Source organism: Elgaria multicarinata, chromosome 20, assembly GCF_023053635.1.
Source record: "Elgaria multicarinata webbii isolate HBS135686 ecotype San Diego chromosome 20, rElgMul1.1.pri, whole genome shotgun sequence".
In the NCBI taxonomy this organism is placed as follows: Eukaryota; Metazoa; Chordata; class Lepidosauria; order Squamata; family Anguidae; genus Elgaria; species Elgaria multicarinata.
Window position 1 is genome coordinate 13,733,606 of NC_086190.1, and position 20,788 is coordinate 13,754,393.

Sequence of the window (20,788 nt, forward strand, 5' to 3'; positions counted from 1 at the left end):
ATTAATTGATTCTCATTTACTCCTTTTCCCTCCTTCCTTCATCTTTGTCGGCGGTCCAAACCCCTGAGGATTTTCTCTGGCCTCTCCCTGACGTTGACGCTCTCCCACCACGTCCCGCTGCTCCCGTCAAATGGCTAATATACTTCCCGGTTCAGTCCCCCGTCAACGCCTGCCATGTTCAATATTTATTTTCCCCGAAGCGGGCTGCGCTAAACTCAGATCTCTCGGCTTGCAGCTCTAGGAACGTATAAAGTGCCTCATTGGAGAGGACAGAGGGAGACATTTGGGTGGGTGGGGTGGGGTGGGGTGGGGCGAGAGAGTGGGAAATTGGGGTCTCGGGAGACCAAACCCTGATTGAAGCTTCTCGGAGGGAAATAGCTTGTTTAGCACAAACATCATGGGCCATTCGCAAAAGCAGCAGGGATGATTTGGGGGCAGGGTGTGTGTGGCAAAGCAGAAGGGGAGCTTGATTATTTCTTCACAAGTTCTGCATCTTACAAAGGCAGGTGCCCACGGTGTAGGGGAAGCTGGGAGAAGCCGAATTTGTTTCGCTTGCAATTCGGGAAACGTAGAATGTTTACGGAAGGGATACCTCCAGTTTCAGAGGCAGTAAGCCTACATACATCAGTTGCTGGGGAGTCCTAGGGCAAGTCTACACCATGCCTTATCCCGGGGATCGGCCCGGGATCATCCCTGTGCATCCACATGATGCACAGGGGATCGTGGGGGCAGGCAGGGATGATCCCTCCATTTCCCCGGGATAACCGGGATGGCTTTAATCCCGACTTTTCCTGCGGTCATGGGATCATCCCGAGGCCACAGGAAGTTTGGGCGGTCGCCCCGGTTTTGTCCCGGCTCCTCGCAAGCTCCTGCTAGTTGGTGCTTACAATATCGGGCTGGAGCACGAGTAGGGACCTGTTCTCCTGGTGAGGGCTACATTCTCCCAGTTGGGATTTGTTGGGGAGCGGCATGCTGGCAGGGGCTGGGGCCAGAGGCCCCTTATAGGCCCCTTCCAACTCTGCTATTCTATGATTCTATGATTCTATGAAGTTCAACTACAAATTGGTTGTTTTTCTCTTGGCAGAATTGTATTGTTTACGTCACAACTTTGTGGGGGGTGATAGGCATTGGGCTGGATCAGTTGGGGAGGGAGAGCGGGACTCGGCTTCCTGCTCCCCCACGGTGGGATCCCCTAAAGGGATCAGGGTGGGTCTGGCACCAAGACCGGGCCAGCACGGGGGCTGCAAGGGTGCCACATCCAGGGTGGAGGGAAAGGGGATTCACGTTAGCGGTCTGCGCCGTGGTGGGCCTCTGCCCCTTCCACCCACAACCAGCGCTCCTGGCAGGCGGGCCAGGAATGGAAATTGGACCGCAGTCGGGCTGCCCGATGGCAGAATCCGTGCCCTTATGCCTCCGCCAATGCGATTCAAAATCAATAAAGTTGTGGCCAATTAATAGCCAATTTAATAACCAATTTAAGTTGAAGTCTCTGGTTTGTTCCTTTCATCTGCCGCACAGACACAATTAGACACGCCGCCACACAAGGGGTGTGCACCGACCACAAGATTTGGTTAAGACCCCAGTTCAGCACTTTGGAGAGCCTCGTATCGCGCAGAGCGGTAAAGCAGCAGTTTCTGCAGCCGAAACTCTCCCTGCGGCCTGAGTTCGATCCCAGCGGAAGCTGGTTTCAGGCAGCTGGCTCGGGTCGACTCAGCCTTCCATCCTAACGAGGTTGGTAAATTGAATACCCAGCTAGCTGGGAGAAAGGTAACAATGGCCAGGGAAGGCAACGGCAAACCACCCCGCTCTAAGGCCTGCCAAGAAAACGTCAGCGAAAGCTGGCGTCCCTCCAAGAGTCAGTAATGACTCAGTGCTTGCACAAGAGGTTCCTTTCCTTTCCTCAGCACTTTGGAGAACAGCCTGATTCAACTTTGAACTATTTGGAGTTTGCCTGATTTGACTCCGGTCTAAGCTCAAAGCAAAATTTGGGACCAAGCTTCATGTCTCCCATTGCTTACCATGAGAAATCCACAAACAACTTTAATGTTTTTACATTTTAACAGAACTGGGTGACATTCACACGTTCTCCTAGGCCGCAATCCTATATACACTTAAGTATAACTCATCGGGACTTATTTTGAGCAGACATCCATAGGATTGTACTATTAATAACTTACGTTTATTGATTTATTTATTGCCAGCATTTTCATCCCACCCTTCAGACAAAAAGGCTAACAGAGCAGCTTACAGAGCTAAGAATTAAGGCAACCCCATGCCCACAGGCTTGCAGTCTAAAAATCAGGACACAAAAGGAAAGGGCGTCTGGTGGGTGGACGAAAAGCAAAAACTAATTCAGGCACTAGATCCTCAGCTGCAAAGTTCAGTAGGTCATGGAGCAGGACCTAAACACAGTGGAAGGTCTTCTTCTTCATCATCTGAAATCCTCAGGGTAGGAATTGGTAACAGGAGGTGAGGAGGATCTAGGCACAACGGAGGGTGCATGTCTGGTCCTTCCTCTCTTTCTGATCACCTCAGCAGTTGTACTTGACGCTCAAAAATAGGGGCTAAATACAGCGAATCTTTTGGATTTATTGCAGAATTAAGGCAGGATGCAGGGGAGTACTTCACAATCAAAGCAGATTAAAAGGTGGAAAACTTCGGAGTCCTTTGCACGCAATTCGCAGGGATTGCACCGTATAACGCTGGTGTGATTAAACTCCAAGAGAAAACCACCTTCTTCGAATTGGAAATGAAGCGATTGTGCTTGTTCCGGTACGGGCACGAATGTCATTGGCCATGCTGGCCGGGGATGATAGCAGCTGTAGTCCAACACATGGTGAGGGCACTTTCAACTTGCATCCGAAAGAACGGACAAATTGCTGAAAACAGCCAGCTCAGATCACAACGAAGAGCTCTGTGTTCAATAGCAACTAAATGCTGCAGATCTTTTTTGCCTTCAGGAGATGTTACATTTTGTCAGACTAGAGCATAGGAGTAAGGAGATTCCTTACACTCTCTCAGTTGCTATTTACTGTCTTTATCTCCCCCTCCCCCTCCCCACCCTTCTCCTCTCCTCTCCTGACCCCCCACCTTCCCCATCCAAAAATCAAAGATTTCTTTCAAATCAAAGCCGCCTTTGATTCTTCTGAAATATCAAAAAGCAGTTGTGGCTTTCTTTTCCCTTTCCTGGATAACAAGAATCGGCTTTTCATGTTGTGATGTCTTTTTAGCGATACACCAGTTCGGTGGAATATTGTGTGTTAATTGGCTGCCTGGGAAAAGAAAAAGGCGATTCCTTGTGTGTTTTAGAAGTTGTTTCTATGCTTGTTTGCACATTTCCTCAGATGTCACCTACGCTTAGTTCAGCGAACTTCCCTCCAAGTAAATTTATTTATTTATTTATTTATTTTATTACATTTTTATACTGCCCAATAGCCGAAGTTCTCTGGGTGGTTCACAAAAATGAAAACCATAATAAAACAACCAACAGGTTAAAAGCATAAATACACAAAATACAGTGTAAAAAGCACAACCAGGATAAAATCACGCAGCAAAATTGAAATAAGATTAAAATACAGAGTTAAAACAGTAAGATTTAAATTTAAGTTAAAATTAAGTGTTAAAATACTGAGAGAATAAAAAGGGCTTCAGCTGACGACGAAAGGAATACAGTGTAGGCGCCAGGCGGACCTCTCTGGGGAGCTCATTCCACAACCGGGGTGCCACAGCTGAGAAGGCCCTCCTCCTAGTAGCCACCTGCCTCACTTCCTTTGGCAGGGGCTCACGGAGAAGGGCCCCTGTAGATGATCTTAAGGTCCGGGCAGGTACATATGGGAGGAGGCGTTCCTTCAAATAACCTGGCCCCAAACCGTTTAGGGCTTTCAATGTCAATACCAGCACTTTGAATCGGGCCCGGACTTGGACTGGCAGCCAATGAAGTTGTAAAAGGACTGGCGTAATGTGATCTCGCCAGCCAGGAAAAATGCGCGCAGGATTAAAAAAAAAGCCGTTGTGGATCAGACCAAGGGTCCATCTAATCCTTTCATCTCTCGACACAGTGACCAACCAGCTATTGATGGAGGATCCACAAGCAAGACATGACTGAAACAGTACCCTCTCATCCATGTTCCTCAACAATAGGGTGACCATATGGAAAGGAGAAAAGAGCTCCAGTATCTTTAACAGTTGTATTAAAAGGGGAATTTCAGCAGGTGTCACTTGTATGCATGCAGCATCTGGTGAAGCTCCCTCTTCATCACAACAGTTAAAGCTGCAGGAGCTATACTAGAGTGACCAGATACAAAAGAGGGCAGGGCTCTTGCAGCTTTAACTGTTGTGATGAAGAGGGAACTTCACCAAGTGCTACATGCATAGAAATAACACCTGCTGAAATTCCCCCTTTCAATACAACTGTTAAAGAGACACGAGCCCTGCCCTCCTTTTCATTCGGTCACCCTACCCAACAATTGGTGTACCTAGGCATACTGCCTCTGATACTGGAGGTAGTATATCGTCATCAGAACTAGCAGCCATTGATGGCCTTCTCTTCCATGGATTTTTCTAATCCTCTTTTAAATGGCGCAGTTGTATGGACTTGGCTGAGTTTAACTGGTCAGTGTCATTTGAAATTGACCTATGGTGTTAAAGTGCACCTAAGCAATGTCTGGGCATTTAGTCAGTGAAGTGGATTCGGCAGGATGAACTTAATCAGTGTCCCCTGGAGCTGACAAGGCTAAGGGGCTTGATGTGTGCCTACGTGCTGCTTGCATGGGGGTAAATGGAGTTCTTACTGGGGGTATCTGACCACTCCTCCCTTTTGCCTTGTGTGCCACTTTACCCTTCCAAGGTGTCCCTATTCATGTTCCGGGGAATGTGTGTGCGTGTGTGTGCTCAAGTGGGTGCTTGTGTGTACACGTGTGCGGGCACACATGTACACACGTGTCTGAATGCATGTCCGCGTGTCAGGGGAATTGAACATTCTAGGTTTTACATCACCATTCAGTTTCCTCTTCATCACAACAGTTAAAGGTTCAGGTGCCCTGCCCTCTTTTAAATCTGGCCACTCTAGTATAGCTCCTGCAGCTTTAACTGCTGTGATGACGAGGGCATTTCACCAGGTTCTCCCTATATACAAATGACACCTGCTGAAATTGCCTTTTCTATGCAACTGTTAAAGATACAGGAGCCCTGTCCTCCTTTTCATAGGGTCACCCTACCACTGTGTGAACAGAGTGCTGGACTAGATGGACCCTTGGTCTGATCCAGCACAGCTCTTCTTACGTCCTTATGCCAGTTTGATGTTCTTTTCTGTCTTGATTTCCCACCCCCACCCCAATTTCACAATGTACACTTAAAAGGGAAACTAGAACTGTGTTTCACCTCCCTTTTTTTCACACACACACACACGGAAAGAAAGCCCCCTGAGAAAAGCAAGCAGAACAAACTTTGATAACTGGAATAAATCACTCCAGTGGGGTTTTTGTGTGTGATCTGGCGTAAATTATTCCATTTATGCTTGCGCAAATTGCCTCGCAAATAACAAAGAATTTCATATAATGCCATTTTTGTGTGCGTAATTGATCGAAATAAAACGTTGCCGTTTATATCAATTCTGCATAATTGCTTAGCGTATAATAAATATTTAAAGCAATTGAGTAGCGTATGCGTATATATCCATGTATATACATTTATATGACGTTCAATGAAATATGTATATATATGGAACATCAGAAGAGCCCTGCTGGATCAGACCGAGGGTCCATCTAGTCCATCACTCTGTTCACACAGTGGCCAACCAGCTGTTGACCAGGGACCAACAAAGCAGGACATGGTGCAACAGCACCCTCCCACCCATGTTCCCCAGCAACTGGTGCACACAGGCTTACTGCCTCGAATACTGGAGGTAGCACACAACCATCAGGGCTAGTAGCCATGGATAGCCTCCTCCTCCAGGAATTTATCCACCCCTCTTCTTAAAGCCACCCAGATTGGTGGCCATTACTACATCTTGTGGTAGTGAGTTCCTCTATCACGTCTCCCCTCAGCCTCCTTTTTTTCCAAGTGAAACAATCCCAGTTTATTTATTTATTTATTTATTACATTTCTATACCGCCTAATAGCCGGAGCTCTCTGGGCGGTTCACAAAAATTAAAACCATTCATAGTATAAAACAACAGTATAAAACCATAATATAAAATACAATATAACAATATATAACAATATACAATATAACAAAATACAATATTATATTATACATCAATATAAGGTTGATGTAACCTTCCCTAATAGGGGAGATGCTCCAGCCCCTTAATCATTTTAGGTGCCCTTTCCTGCACTTTTTCCTATACATATATCTGAGATGGATAAGCTATACGCATGGTATCCATCAGGGATGCTTTGCGGTGGATTCCTGCATTGAGCAGGGGGTTGGACTTGATGGCCTTAGAGGCCCCTTCCAACTCTATTCTATGTTTATATGATATTGCGCACACTCATGACGCTTTCATGATGTGTAATACATATATGCCATTTATATGCCATTTTTGTGGAAAGGTGGGATACAAATCAAATAAATGTGTGTGCACCTACTGTACTACAAGCATAGGGGTTAAGGTAGGCTGACCCTATGAAAAGGAGGACGGGGCTCCTGTATCTTTAACAGTTGCATAGAAAAAGGAATTTCAACAGGTGTCATTTGTATATATGGAGAACCTGATGAAATTCCCTCTTCATCACAACAGTTAAAGCTGCAGGAGCTATACTAGAGTGAGCAGATTTAAAAGAGGGCAGCTTTAACTGGTGTGATGAAGAGGGGATTTCACCAGGTTCTCCATATATACAAATGACACCCGCTGAAATTCCCTTTTCAATACAATTGTTGAAGATACAGGAGCCCTGTCCTCCTTTCCATAGGGTCACCCTAGGCTAAGGACAGTAGGACACCCATCCCCTTCCAACCCCCACTCCCAACTCCTCTCCTAGGGGGCGTCTCCGTCTCCTAGCAACGCGCAAGATGGCCCCCACGCACGCAAGCCTCTTTGTTCCTTGTAGTCCGCTGCATCTATTCCTCCTAGCGCCACATTCCTCCCGAAGACTACATTTCCCAAGAAGCGCCGCGGCAGAAAGAGGGAAGTGGGGGAGGCGGGGACGGGTTTTACCTGAGCGAGGTGAGGCGCGGGCCGCAGTGGTCGCCGGGGGTTGTAGTTTCCCTAGAGCGGGCGGCTCCAGCGGCGCGGATAGGCCAGAGGGGGGCTGGAGGGACTACAAATCCCAGAGAAGAGCGGGAGGGAGCGAGGCAGGGCGCCGGCTACGAAAGGGAGCCGGTTGCAGTCGGCTGTTGGGGCGGCTTGTTCAGGTGAGGTCGGGAGAGGGGTGCAGGTGGGCGGGGCTTAGCTTGCCTCCCTCTCTCTCTCTCTTCCCCCCGCCCTTCGAAGGTAGAGCCCCTGAGGCGCTGCGGGGGAGACCCCGTTGTACCCCAGCGGGCTTCATAAAGGGCCTGGAGGGAAAAGAGAGGGAGAAATGGGGGGGGCTGTAGTAAAGAGGGCCTTGCTCCCCCCACATATATGGGGAGAATATCTATGGGGGGGGATTTTGGCTCTCATTGGGGTGGGGGGTCTTTCTACCGTATTTATTGTTTTGAGGGCAGGGGTCTTTTTGCCTTGAACTCTGGCCACCTTTGTGGGGCAGGGCAGCCCCACATATTTCACTTCGCAGCTCCAGCAGATGTGGGCATTTGGTGGAAATACATTAACAATGTTTAATGTGGAGCCTTTATTGTTATTGTTATTGTTATTGTTACTGCTACTGTTATTAAGCTGCCCTGGCAAATGTTACGGAAGGGGGTGATAGCAATATGGATTAATTATTATTATTATTATTATTTATTTATTTATTTATATAGCACCATCAATGTACGTGGTGCTGTTGGAAATGTTATGATGTAAGGCTGCCTCCCTGGGCATGTTTAGCCAGGCAAAAGCCAGGCAGCTGTGCTGAGGCGTGGAGGGGGTTTTATAGTGGCTGGGGCAGGCTGGGAGTTGTAGGGTTGGTTTTTGCCTTGGGTTTGGTGCCTAGGGCATGCTGGGAGTTACAGGATTGTTTTTTGACTCGGTTTTGGTGCCTAGGGCATGCTGGGAGCTGTAGGGCTACTGGCTGGGGCATGCTGGGAGTTGTAGGATTGTTTTTTGCCTTGGTTTTGGTGCCTAGGGCATGCTGGGAGCTGTAGGGCCTTTTTTCTGCCTCACTTATGGTGGCTGGGGCATGCTGGGAGTTGTAGGATTGTTTTTTCTTGGTTTTGGTGCCTAGGGCATGCTGGGAATTATAGGGCTGCTGGCTGGGGCATGCTGGTAGTTGTAGGATTGTTTTTTGCCTTGGGTTTGGTGCCTAAGGCATGCTGGGAGTTGTACGATTGTTTTTTGACTCGGTTTTGGTGCCTAGGGCATGCTGGGAATTGTAGGGCTTGCTGGGAGTTGTAGGATTGTTTTTTGCCTTGGGTTTGGTGCCTAGGGCATGCTGGGAATTGTGGGGCTTGCTGGGAGTTGTAGGATTGTTTTTTGCCTTGGGTTTGGTGCCTAGGGCATGCTGGGAATTGTGGGGCTTGCTGGGAGTTGTAGGATTGTTTTTTGCCTTGGGTTTGGTGTCTAGGGTGTGCTGGGAATTGTGGGGCTTGCTGGGAGTTGTAGGATTGTTTTTTGCCTTGGTTTTGGTGCCTAGGGCATGCTGGGAGCTGTAGGGCCTTTTTTCTGCCTCACTTATGGTGGCTGGGGCATGCTGGGAGTTGTACGATTGTTTTTTGACTCGGTTTTGGTGCCTAGGGCATGCTGGGAATTGTAGGGCTTGCTGGGAGTTGTACGATTGTTTTTTGCCTTGGGTTTGGTGCCTAGGGCGTGCTGGGAATTGTGGGGCTTGCTGGGAGTTGTAGGATTGTTTTTTGCCTTGGTTTTGGTGCCTAGGGCATGCTGGGAATTGTAGGGCTTGCTGGGAGTTGTACGATTGTTTTTTGCCTTGGATTTGGTGCCTAGGGCGTGCTGGGAATTGTGGGGCATGCTGGGAGTTGTAGGATTGTTTTTTGCCTTGGGTTTGGTGCCTAGGGCATGCTGGGAATTGTGGGGCATGCTGGGAGCTGTAGGGCTTTTCCCTGCCTAAACATGCATCGAATTGCGTTGTAAGCACACACACACACACACACACACCCCAAGAAGGGCAGACTGTGTTACGCTCTCTTTCCTGCATATATTTTTACTAAAATGCCGCTGCATCCTTGGTGGACTCAAAGCCTCCTTGTTGCTTTGCTGTTGTGCCCCTTTACCACCTCCTTCTCTCTATAAAACATTATGTGATAGCAAGTGTTAACTGATAGAGGGCAGGAGTCTTAAGCTCCCTCACGTTTGGGAGCCAGATCTGAACCCAGATCTCCCTGGTCCTAGGGTGGCACACTAACCCTTATGCCATGGAGGAGTCTCTGGACTTCATATGTTTTCTCTGGAAAAGGGGGTTGTGTCTCGCACATTTCTGTTAGCTGGGTGGGAGGGGAATTTCGAGGCTAGGAAAAGAGTTGGGGGCTCTGCTTGGACTGCGTCTCTCCCCCATCCCAAAATGTGTTCTTGGTTTCCTTATGCTTGATGGGGATTATGCTCATGCCTGATGCAGGAGAGCAGCTGCTTTCCATGTGGAAGGTCCCAAATTCAAGCCCTGGCATCTCCAGTTAAAAAGGCCAGATAGCAAGGAATGAGGGAGACCTCAGCCTGAAATCTATAGAACTGAAACCAGTCAGCGTAAAGGATACTAGGCTACATTGACAAATAGCCAAGCACCGCACTGAAGCAACCGCTTGGACCCTGGTTTTTTGGCCCGTAGCCACTGGCTACCAAAGCAGGCAATGCTGGGCTAGAAAGACTGCGTTCGTCTTTCTTGTTCCATTTTAAAAAGAAAAGCAGCATGTGGCATCTGAAAGATTCACTTGACTCCTTGCGAAATAGAGGAGAGAGAAAAGCGACTGCTGCGTTCCCTTGTAGAGAAAAGAGGTTAGAACATCCGGTGCATGAAGTAGACCGGGGCGGGGGAAGTGATGTGTGTACGTTTTAGGAGAGACAGACTGTACTCTGCATGTAAACTGCTGGCTGCAGTTCCCACAGGCCTTCAATTCAAAAACTGCCTTAGGTGTGTGTCATGGGATCTCCTGTAGCTATTCCGAGGCTGCCGTCAAGCAATGAGGAAGAGGGGTTTAAAAAAGAAACTTTTTCCTGTTACTGGGGCAGTGTTGGGCTACATGGTTTTAAAACTTCGGCCCTGTCTCCTGTGAAAGTACCTTAACGTTTGGTCCTACGGCCGAGGAGTGTAGCCTAAGCATCTTATGTAGGTGAGTGGCAGCATTTGTCTGTTCAAGCTTGTCCCCTGTACCCATGAGGACTAGAAACGAAGTTCCTTACCGAGCGAAAGGATGTTCATAAATTCTCCAAAGAAACAAATATGATCCTGAGGTTAATTCTGCGTCCTTGTTGCTTGGACTTCCACCTCTAGGTGGAGAATCAGCTTTGCCGTAGGGATTGTCATTTAGCGAGAGTTTCATATGATGACGGCAGCTAGATATTTTTTTTAATGCTTTGTATTATTAAACAAGGCAGCATCTGTTTAAAATACCAAACTGAAATGTGGAGCCTTATTCCTGGAAGTAAAGCGATCCAAAAAGGCCATGCTGCGGCCCGCCTTAAAATCTCTCTCCCAGCTAAAATCTGCCTTTCCTGGAAGAATTAATGAGATTCCTGGAGTGGGCAGGGACCGTGGTTCAGAAGCGTTGATGAAGGAAAAGTTGTTTGTGTATTTAGCAAACAATGCAAAAGAGATTAATAATGGGAGAGTTGGGTGGAGAACTTACATTCCTGGCAGGGAAAAGATTCCAGGCTTTGAGTAAGAGAGAGGCTTCAACAGCTTTGCTTCTCCATATTCCAAGCCTTTCCTTCGCCGCAGTATCCTGTTGTGTCAAACGAATCCTAGCCAAGCATATTTCAAGGAAAACATCTGCCCTCTTGATTTCATTGTCTAGGTAAATTTAGGATTTGATATTGTCTCCGTTTTGGCAACTTCACGCCTATTTTTCAAATTTTTAAGAAACGGCTGGATAGTGTGCATAGTTTTGTGCTGGTTCCTGTAGTTACATGACAACTGTGATGAGTAAACGTTGGGCAGAACTACTAGCAGTGCAGGTTATGCAAGTGCTGCCAAACCATGAAAAGAAAAATACCCTTTTTTGTGTTGGTTGTAAGTTTCCAAAACACCTATGGCTGATTCATCTCACTGTGTTTTGGCAATTAAGGGTTGTTTCTTTTCTTGTCTAGAGCTTTTGATGATAGACCTTGTTGCTTTGAACCAATGGAGAGCGGTCTTAGGATTCCCTTCGAGTCATAAGAACAGTCTTGCTGTTCAAATCACCAACAGTAGCCAGTTTGGAATACTCAGCACGGCGTTACCTAGTCTTTGTGCTTTTAATTAGTCTAAGGATTACGAACTTGGGCAAGTAGAAGCTTGGGTTGCACATAATACTAACCCATTATTTATTTAACACATGGTTTGTTGCCCTATTGGCTTGTCTGGCAGATGATCCAACAAACAGTAGTTTGTGTTCTCAGTCTCTGGGTTGTTTCCCTCCATTCGCTCCTTCCCTGAATCCCAAGTGCCTTTGCGGTACTGTAGTACTGGCACATAGAGCATTGGGGTTACCACTCTTTCCTGCTGCCTTAATAGCCTGGTGAAATAACCTATGAACCATTCATGGTTCTTGGTTCACACAACCCTTTCATAGAATCATAGAATAGTAGAGTTGGGAGGGGCCTATAAGGCCATCGAGTCCAACCCCCTGCTCAATGCAGGAATCCACCCTAAAGCGTCCCTGACAGATGGTTGTCCAGCTGCCTCCTGAAGGCCTCTAGTGTGGGAGAGCCCACCACCTCCCTAGGTCACTGTTTCCATTGTCGTACTGCTCTAACAGTCAGGAAGTTTCCTTAAGCTACCACGAGTACACAACCCACGGTTTCTCTTTTGGGGTTGTTCATGGCTGACAAACCATGGTTTGTTAGTGTGGTCATCTTTGCACATCCCAGAACCCAGAATTCAACAACCCATACTGTGGGTTAGTGTCATGTGTGAAGTAGGCCACAAAGAATTTCAGAGCAGGCCGTAGCATAAAGCAGTTGCTTGCTTCAGGGAGCAAGTTCTACAGGAAGTTTTACTTTCCTGTCTCAAATCTTGCAGCCCTGTCACTTAAAAAAAAAAAAAAAAAACCAGAGCAGAAAGCACTGGTGTGCGTTTGACCTCTTCAGGAGTGAATCTTTTTTTTAGGCCAGCGCAAGAGACGTCTGAGAACACGTTGGCTGCATGTCTTTGCAAACTCCGAAACCGAAAAGGTTTTGTGGAAGGCTTCAGTGCCCTACATTGAATCCTTTTTTTTCTCCCCTTTAATGAGAATCTTTATTTCACACACAATGCACCACTTTCTCCTGTAGGCAAGTGATGGTGGCATTTGGCTGTTGGGACAGCATTAACCGGACTTGGGCTCCTATTAACAGCCACAATGCTTTCTCCAACACACCAGAAACCTCATTACTCTGGTCACGCTCATGGATGAATGGCGGGGACCTGTTCTTTCTTCTTCTTAGTTTAACTTCTCTCTCAAGAAAAACATGACCGCTTCTGAACTTTTATTTTTTTTTAAAAAAAACGCACACATAGGTGGTCTATTTTTGGTACTTTCTGTCCTGCTTTTTTATGGCAGGTTTTATCGGCCAGTTCATGCCATGTTCTACAGTCTAAGATACCATTCTGTCAGTGACCTCAATTTATATCCCTTTTCCTACTTATTTCCCTCCTGTCTGAGTACGTGTGGGCTTTAAAATGTGATTATAAGAAGAACCCCTTGCCTGTTTTCACAGGCATAGACACCTTCATGCAGCCGTTCTGAGACCCCTGCCTTTGAAACTACCCACCACTGTGACTATGCCTTCAAGTGCACAACACTTTACAGAGTAACAAATACCCCTGCCTCAAGGACACTTAATTTTAACTTAAATTTAAATTTTACTGTTTTAACTCTGTATTTTAATCTTATATCAACTTTGCTGTGTGGTTTTATCCTGGTTGCGCTTTTTATATTGTATTTCGTAATTGTGTTTTAACCTGTTGGGTGTTTTACTGTGGTTTTAATTTTTGTGAACCGCCCAGAGAGCTTCGGCTATTGGGTGGTATAAAAATGTAATAAATAAATAAGGAGTTTAAAACCTAAAATTTGGAAAGGAAAATTGGGAAAACATATGCATTCAATTCAGTTAAGACATGGGTAGGCTCCCATAATACTAGAACCTGGGGTCATCCCATGAAAGTGATTGGTGGGCGATTTAGGACAGAAAAAAGGAAATCCTTCTTCACACAGTGCGTAGTAAAACTATGGAGTTTGCTACCACAAGACGTAGTGATGGCCACCAATTTGGCTGGCTTTAAAAGGGGATTGGCTGAATTCCTGGAGGAGGAGGCTATCCACGGCTACTAGCCCTGAGGGTTATGTGCCACCTCCAAGATCAGAGGAGGTGTATATAGTATGCCTATATACACCAGTTTCTGGGGAACATGGGTGGGAGGTTGCTGTTGTACCATGTCCTTCTTTGTTGGTCGCTGGTTGGCCACTGTGAACAGAATGCTGGACTAGATGGACCCTTGGTTTGATAAAGCATGGCTCTTCCTAGTTTCAGTAAAGGATGAGGATGAAGGGGTTGTGCGAAAGACTTCACAGAAAAGTTGGCTTTTGAGAGATTTGACTATCTTCTCAGCTCCCGGTTAAAACTGTCCTCATCTCTCAGGCATTTGGCATCATATAATGACTTTTTATCTGGTACTGGATTGTCTCTGGTTCATAGAATCATAGAACAGTAGAGTTGGAAGATTCCAACCCCCTGCTCAGTGCAGGAATCCACCCTAAAGCATCCCTGACAGATGGTTGTCCAGCTGCCTCTTGAAGGCCTCGAGTGTGGGAGAGCCCACAACCTCTCTAGGTAACTGGTTCCATTGTTGCACTGCTCTAACAGTCGGGAAGCTTTTCCTGAATCCTAGAATCCTAGAATAGTAGAGTTGGAAGGGGTCTCTGAGGCCATCGAGTCCAACCCCCTGCTCAATGCAGGAATCCACCCTAAAGCATCCCTGACAGATGGTTGTCCAGCTGCCTCTTGAAGGCCTCTAGTGTGGGAGAGCCCATAACCTCCCCAGGCAACTGGTTCCTTTGTCGTACTGCTCGAACAGTCAGGAAGTTTTTCCTGATGTCCAGCCGGAATCTGGCTTCCTGTCACTTGAGCCCGTTATTCCGTGTCCTGCACTCTGGGAGGATCGAGAAGAGATCCTGGCCCTCCTCTGTGTGACAACCTTTTTAAGTATTTGAAGAGTGCTATCATGATAGTTTAAAAATTGTTTTTAGATATATGTTGTCTTTCTGTGTGTGCTGCGTTGATACGTTTTTATGTAAACAGTTTTGCACTTTGTATAATGTATTTTTAATTGTTTTTAAATTTTGTGAACTGCCCAGAAAGCTTTGGCTATGGGGCGATACAGAAATATAATAAATGAAATGAATGGAGAGAAAGAGAGAGAGTCTGTCAAAGGAGATCCTTGAAGAGGCTGTGATGTGGTTACGGTTGTGGTAGCAACATTCTGGATGGCTTGGGAAATAATTACAAGACGTCTGTGCTGGATTTGTAAGGGGAGAGGAAGACAGTGTTGAGATTTACGATGAGGTGACAGTTGGCCTAAATGTCGAAGTGAATGATTTTGATGACCGGGGTTAGAAGGGTGATGGATGAGTCATGACGACAAAAGGTCTGAGAGAAGAAAGGTTACAGCGATCTGGGTAGGGTATGATCATAGTGGGTCAGAGAAGAAAGGCTGTCAGCTGTTCATGCAATACTGCTTGGTGGTTCTCAGACATTTCAGGCAAGCTGACCTTGGGGTGGCAGGGTGCAGGATGCCCTGAGAAGTAGGTGTGAACGGATGTTCCAGGGCAGAATAAGCCCCTCGGGCAGGTAGAAATGTCATCCTTTCCCACCCCACCCTGCCAAGACATAGGTGGGTTAAATACCCCCTGGAACAACAACCTAGGACCAGCAGCTCTGATTGTAGCATTGCTGCCGCATCTTCCAAACAGAGCATGTATCGCTTGGTTGTAATGCGTTTCTGTACATACCTTTAGGCTGCGGTCAGAAATGCCCGCTCCTAATGCCAGTATTGGGATTCATGCTCCAATCTACCGGCAGCCACTGGCCATGCTGACATGGCTATGTGCCAGGATCTCTGCATGGTTTCTTGTGGAACAAGATTGAAGCAGCAGGGGAAAGGCAGAATGTAGAGCAAGTTTAGAAGGGTTTACCCCAACCTGAAAGTTTTGAGAAGCGCTACGGTTTGGTGCCTGGCTATCTGAAAGACTGTCTTCTCCCATACTGTCTTGTTCTCAAGATCTTCTAGAGAGGCCATTTTGAGACCACTGCTTTCAGAGGCACTTTTGGGGGTGGCCCAAGAGAGGGCCTTTTCGGTGGCCGCTCCCAGGCTGTGGAACTCCCTCCCAAAGGAGGTTAGGTTTGCTCCCCTTCCGTTATCCATCTGCTGGCAGGTAAAGACTGTTTTATTTAAGAAGGCCTTGAGCCTGTAAGTGGACCTGTTGGGTTTGGGCAGTTCTTAATAAGTTTTCCCCTGTAATAATGTTTTTATTGTATTGCTTATTGTTTTAAGCAGAAAGGTGGGGTACAAATCAAATAAATAATAAAGATGGCATGCCGCTTGCTTTCGCCTTCCTCTGCCCACCGTGTTTTCTTATGCATTAACTTAGCTTGAGCGGTGAATGCTGCAGTTGGATTTAGTTGCCGACGGCACGGTTAGCTCTCTAAGGTATCCTAGTGTTTGTATTGTGTAACGAAGAAAGCAATGTTCCCTCTGTGTGTAACAGCAATTCCCCTGTGAAGTTAACCGTTACGAAGTTCTTGCTGCTTAATCGTGCCAGTGAGAAACTAACTAACTTGGTTCAAATAATCCTTAAAACGACGGCTTAGATCATTGGTACCAAGCAAGCCATGCTTCCCCTCCCTTCTTGCATGCCAAATCCTTTCTCTGGCCCCGTTCAGACAACACGCTAAACCATGCTGCTTAACCACATCATGGTTAACGGAATGCGATAAGGTTAATGCCTTCCGTTAACCATTTTGTGGTTAAGCAGCATGGTTTAACGTGTTGTCTGAACGGGGCCTCTGTTTCTGTGTTGCTGTAGGCATAGCTGGCCTTGATGTCCAAATACGGCAATCTATGGTCAGCCCTAGCCTCCAAACCATGGTTTTGAAGTGGGTCTGCAAACCATACTTGTCCGTTCCAGAGCTCCCCGGCAAGCCGTGGCTAGAACGAGGAGATTGGATGGCAGCTGTGTGTGAGGAAGGGACGTATAAGCCTGCCACGGTCCTAATAGCTTGAAGTGTGCGGCTATCTGTTCAAAACACTTGTTTCAGCATAGTTACAGTGAAACACAAGTTATAAAACAAGTTATAAAATCGGGTGGTAATAAGAGCCATTTTTCAAGTCAAATGAATTATACTTTCCATCTGCTCTTAATAGACGAGCCTCCAAAGGCCCTTGTTTGAGCCACAATCCTAGTTAATATCCTGCTTTGAAAGTCTCTTTATTTAATCAGCTTAAATATGGATGCATTGGAAATCTTTCTCATCTTTCAACGTTATCGGGGGCACTGGGGGGGGAGGGCAGCTTACCGTAGCTAAATGCGCCTTGTATATGTTGTGTTGGAGTGAAGGTGGTGCTTGTGAGAGAAGGTGCCATTTCTGTTTTGGGGCAGACTACAGAAACTCAATTAGGAATCATTCTTCCAGCTTTTCATCACCTATTTATTATAAAGGGAAGAAAGGAAAGGAACCTCTCCTGTAAGCACTTGAGTCATTGCTGACTCCTAGAGGGACGCCTGCTTTCGCTGACGTTTTCTTGGCAGGCCTTATAGCGGGGTGGTTTGCCGTTGCCTTCCCCAGTCACAGTTACCTTTCCCCCAGCTAGCTGGGTACTCATTTTACCGACCTCAGAAGGATGGAAGGCTGAGTCGACCTGAGCCGGCTGCCTGAGAACCAGCTTCCACTAGGATCGAACTCAGGTCGTGGGGAGAGTTTCGGCTGCAGAAACTGCTGCTTTACCACTCTGCGCCACACGAGGCTCATTTATTATAAAAGACCCCATTTATTTATTTATTTATTTATTCGAAGCCTTTTTATGCTGCTCCTCAGCCAAAAATTATTATTTTCATTTTCTATACCGCCCACTAGCCAAAGATCTCTGGCCGGTTCACAACAATTACAAACCATAAATACAAGATAATCGAAGATAGCATAAACTGTTTAGCATACGAAATTTTAAACAATGTAAAACAGCAAAAACCATTTCAGTAAAATACTACGCTGGATAAGGACAGCTGACATTCTATGCCTTTAAATGCCTGGGAGTAGATAACAGTATTAACCTGGTGTCAAAAAGATGACAGTGTTGGGGCCAGTTAGGATTCAGTGGAGAGATAGTTCCATAATCGGGGGCCACCACTGAAAAGGCCCTCTCCCTTGTTGCCACCTTCCTAACCTCTCTCAGTTAATTAAACGAGACAAGCTTACGATCTAAAAAGACACGAGGAAAAGCAAATGTGGGAGGGAAAAGAAGAGAAGGAAAAATTAATTATTTCAGCAGGGCTGGTGGAATGGCCCTGCTCTCCCTCTGTACAGCCTGGAGATGGCTTCACAAGCACAGTTTATACACTCAAAAACAGTTTATGGCTGGAACCTCCAGTCCAGCACATTATCTCTCTTCTGCAGGACACTTGGAGCTAGTGTAATGACTAAAAGGCTAAGCAGTAGACCGGCAAGTCCTCCGTTCGAAACTTACCTCTGCTCTAAACGTCACGGGTTGGCCTTAGGTTACCTAATATTGCTCGGCCTGTGTAATGTGAGGATTATCGGGGGTCTGACCGCTCTCCCGGGAAAATGAACTTGCCAGTTGTCTCATGGCAGCCTGGGAAATTGGCAGATAGAACCAAGGCGGCAATGAATTAGAGAGTAGGTGGGTGAGGTGGTTGGAGAAGAAACTGGCTAAGGCATTGGCCACCTGTAGCTCCGTTGCAAATGCAAAGAGGAACGGATGTCCTCTTGGCACGAGTACTGTCAGCCATGCAGATCATCCTGGCTACCTGCCGGGCGTTGCTTATAAGAAGGCAAGGAACAGATGAAGAGGTGGTTCTGTGCCCTTAGATACCAGGGGTATCGAAGTCTGTGAGTGCTATGAACCCTTGCCCTAACTGAGCCTACAAGCTGTCCGAGATGCCAAGAAATCTGCGGTCTGGACCCAAGGAGCACAAGGCACTGGAAGAAAGCCTTAAAGGAGAATCTATCCCCTCAGGCACAGCTTCCTGGGGGCTAAGCAGGAGACTCCCTCATTTCAGAGGTTTGAAGTAAAGATGATAATGCAGGTTGAAGCCCCAGATCACTTTGAAGCACTGTGTACATTCTAACTAGCCTTATTACTGGATTTAGCCAACCCTGATACTGAGAAGTGAATCTGAGGCCAAGCTTGCATCAAGCAATTTCATTGCGTGCGCTGGTCTTCTCTGGCAAAATAATAATATTGGCTCAGACAGAATAAAAGCACCAGCAGTTACAGTCTGAGAGGAAGGCAGATCAATTTTACTGTGTAAATCCAGCGCCCTGTTCTTGCTGGAGCAGCTGCAGGGCAGATGTTCTAATTTTAGCATAATTTGCAGCTATGAACAAGTATCAGTCCGTAGACACAATTGTCGGGTTGATAAGTAGCTTTAATGAGTGTCAAGGCTGGGAAATTGAGGCCCACGCCTCGTACCTGCGAGTCCCAACGTTGATGCTGCATCGGTGCCTCCAACAGCAGCTAGTGACAAGGGTTCTTCCTTGTGTAGCCAGGGCTTTAATTTCCTTTTCCCTTTTCTGCTTTCCACGAAGATAGATGTTTTTTGGAGGAATGGTTAACCACACTTGTTCAAACAAGCCTCTTCAATTTCCCTGCCGTAAATCAAGCGAGTATCAATGGCGGTGTGTGCAAAGTGGCCCCAATGGTGATGGATGTGTCGGCAAATGGCTGCAAACAGAGACTGCAGCCCTCTTTCTGGATCCTCCCCCTTCCCCATCTCGAAGAGACAATATTCACATTTTTAGGGAGACCTAGGTGATTTCCTGTTTTTTTAAAAGAAGAAAAACAAGACTGATGTGATGTAATACGTCCTTTGTCACGGAGAAGTAAGGATGTGTGTATCTCTGGTGGGTTGATTGGTTGCAGGTTTCGAATGTGATGCATCGACCCATTTTCCAAACAGATTGCTGCTGTTGAATGAAGTACAGATGCTTTTTCGTTGACAAAACACAAGACTGGAAAGTTGTGTTGTGCTGAGTCAAACTATTTGTTCATCTCGCCCATTTTCCTCTGACGGATTGTGGCTCTTCGAAGGCTTGGACAGAGAGGTGTTCGCATCACCTCCCACCTGGCTGTTTTCAGTCCAAAGACGGAATCTGAGACCTTATGGAAGCAAAGCATTCCGGTTCACCATTGAACTAGAGTCCTCCCTTGCTTTGTGCTCCAGACTCTATTCACATCCTTTGTGGAGGACAGCTTGCATATCTAAAACCTTTAAGAAGTATTTGGCCCTCCTCAGGTTGCAATCTGACTCTTTCATAGAGTCATAGAATAGTAGAGTTGGAAGAGGCCTATAAGGCCATCAAGTCCAACTCCCTGCTCAATGCAGGAATCCACCCTAAAGCATCCCTGACAGATGGTTGTCCAGCTGCCTCTTGAATGCCTCTAGAGTGGGAGAGCCCACGACCTCCCTAGGTCATGGGTTCCATTGTTGTACTGCTCTAACAGTCAGGAAGTTTTTCCTGATGTCCAGGTGGAATCTGGCTTCCTGTCACTTGAGCCCATGATTCCGTGTCCTGCACTCTGGGAGGATGGAGAAGAGATCCTGGCCCTCCTCTGTGTGACAACCTTTTAAGTATTTGAAGAGTGCTCTCATGTCTCCCCTCAATCTTCTCTTCTCCAGGCTAAACATGCCCAGTTCTTTCAGTCTCTCTTCATAGGGCTTTGTTTCCAGACCCCTGATCATCCTGGTTGCCCTCCTCTGAACACGCTCCAGCTTGTCTGTGTCCTTCTTGAATTGTGGAGCCCAGAACTGGACGCAATACTCTAGATGAGGCTTAACCAGGGCCGAATAGAGAGGAACCAGTACCTCACGTGATTTGGAAGCTATACTTCGATGAATGCAGCCCAAAATAGCATTTGCCTTTCTTGCAGTTATATCGCACTGTTGGCTCCTATTCAGCTTGTGACCTACAACAACTCCAAGATCCTTCTCGTTTGTAGTATTGCTGAGCCAAGTATCCCCCATCTTGTAACTGTGCCTAACCAGATGAGGCCTAACCAGGGCCGAATAGAGGGGAAACCTCTTTGGGGATCCCCAAATATCCTTGCCCCCTCTTTCCCCGTAACACGCATTGTTTGTTGTTTACCCAGCTTTCCCTCATTTTAAAAACATGGAATGTCTCTCCAAAGGCTTGGAGGAAAGAAAGGGGGTTGTATTTTTGGCCCCGCCCATTTTGCTTTCAGCCCCGCCCACCACTGGAACCAAAGCGGCCCCCCCCCAAAAAAAAGCTTCTCTACAAAGTAATGCACCTCTCGGGCTAAAAAACAGCTCCTCTCCCTGTTTTGAATACCT

General features: G+C 46.8%; 1 protein-coding gene across 1 annotated transcript in view; it reads left to right on the forward strand.

Annotated features, from left to right (window-relative positions):
* The first annotated feature begins 7,304 nt into the window (after window positions 1-7,304).
* C20H1orf159 (chromosome 20 C1orf159 homolog) overlaps window positions 7,305-20,788 on the forward strand; it is a 41,103-nt gene continuing 27,619 nt past the window's right edge. Inside the window, exon 1 of the mRNA XM_063145072.1 lies at window positions 7,305-7,354. The gene's annotated coding sequence lies outside the window, so the exon portion shown is untranslated. The remainder of the gene's footprint in view (window positions 7,355-20,788) is intronic.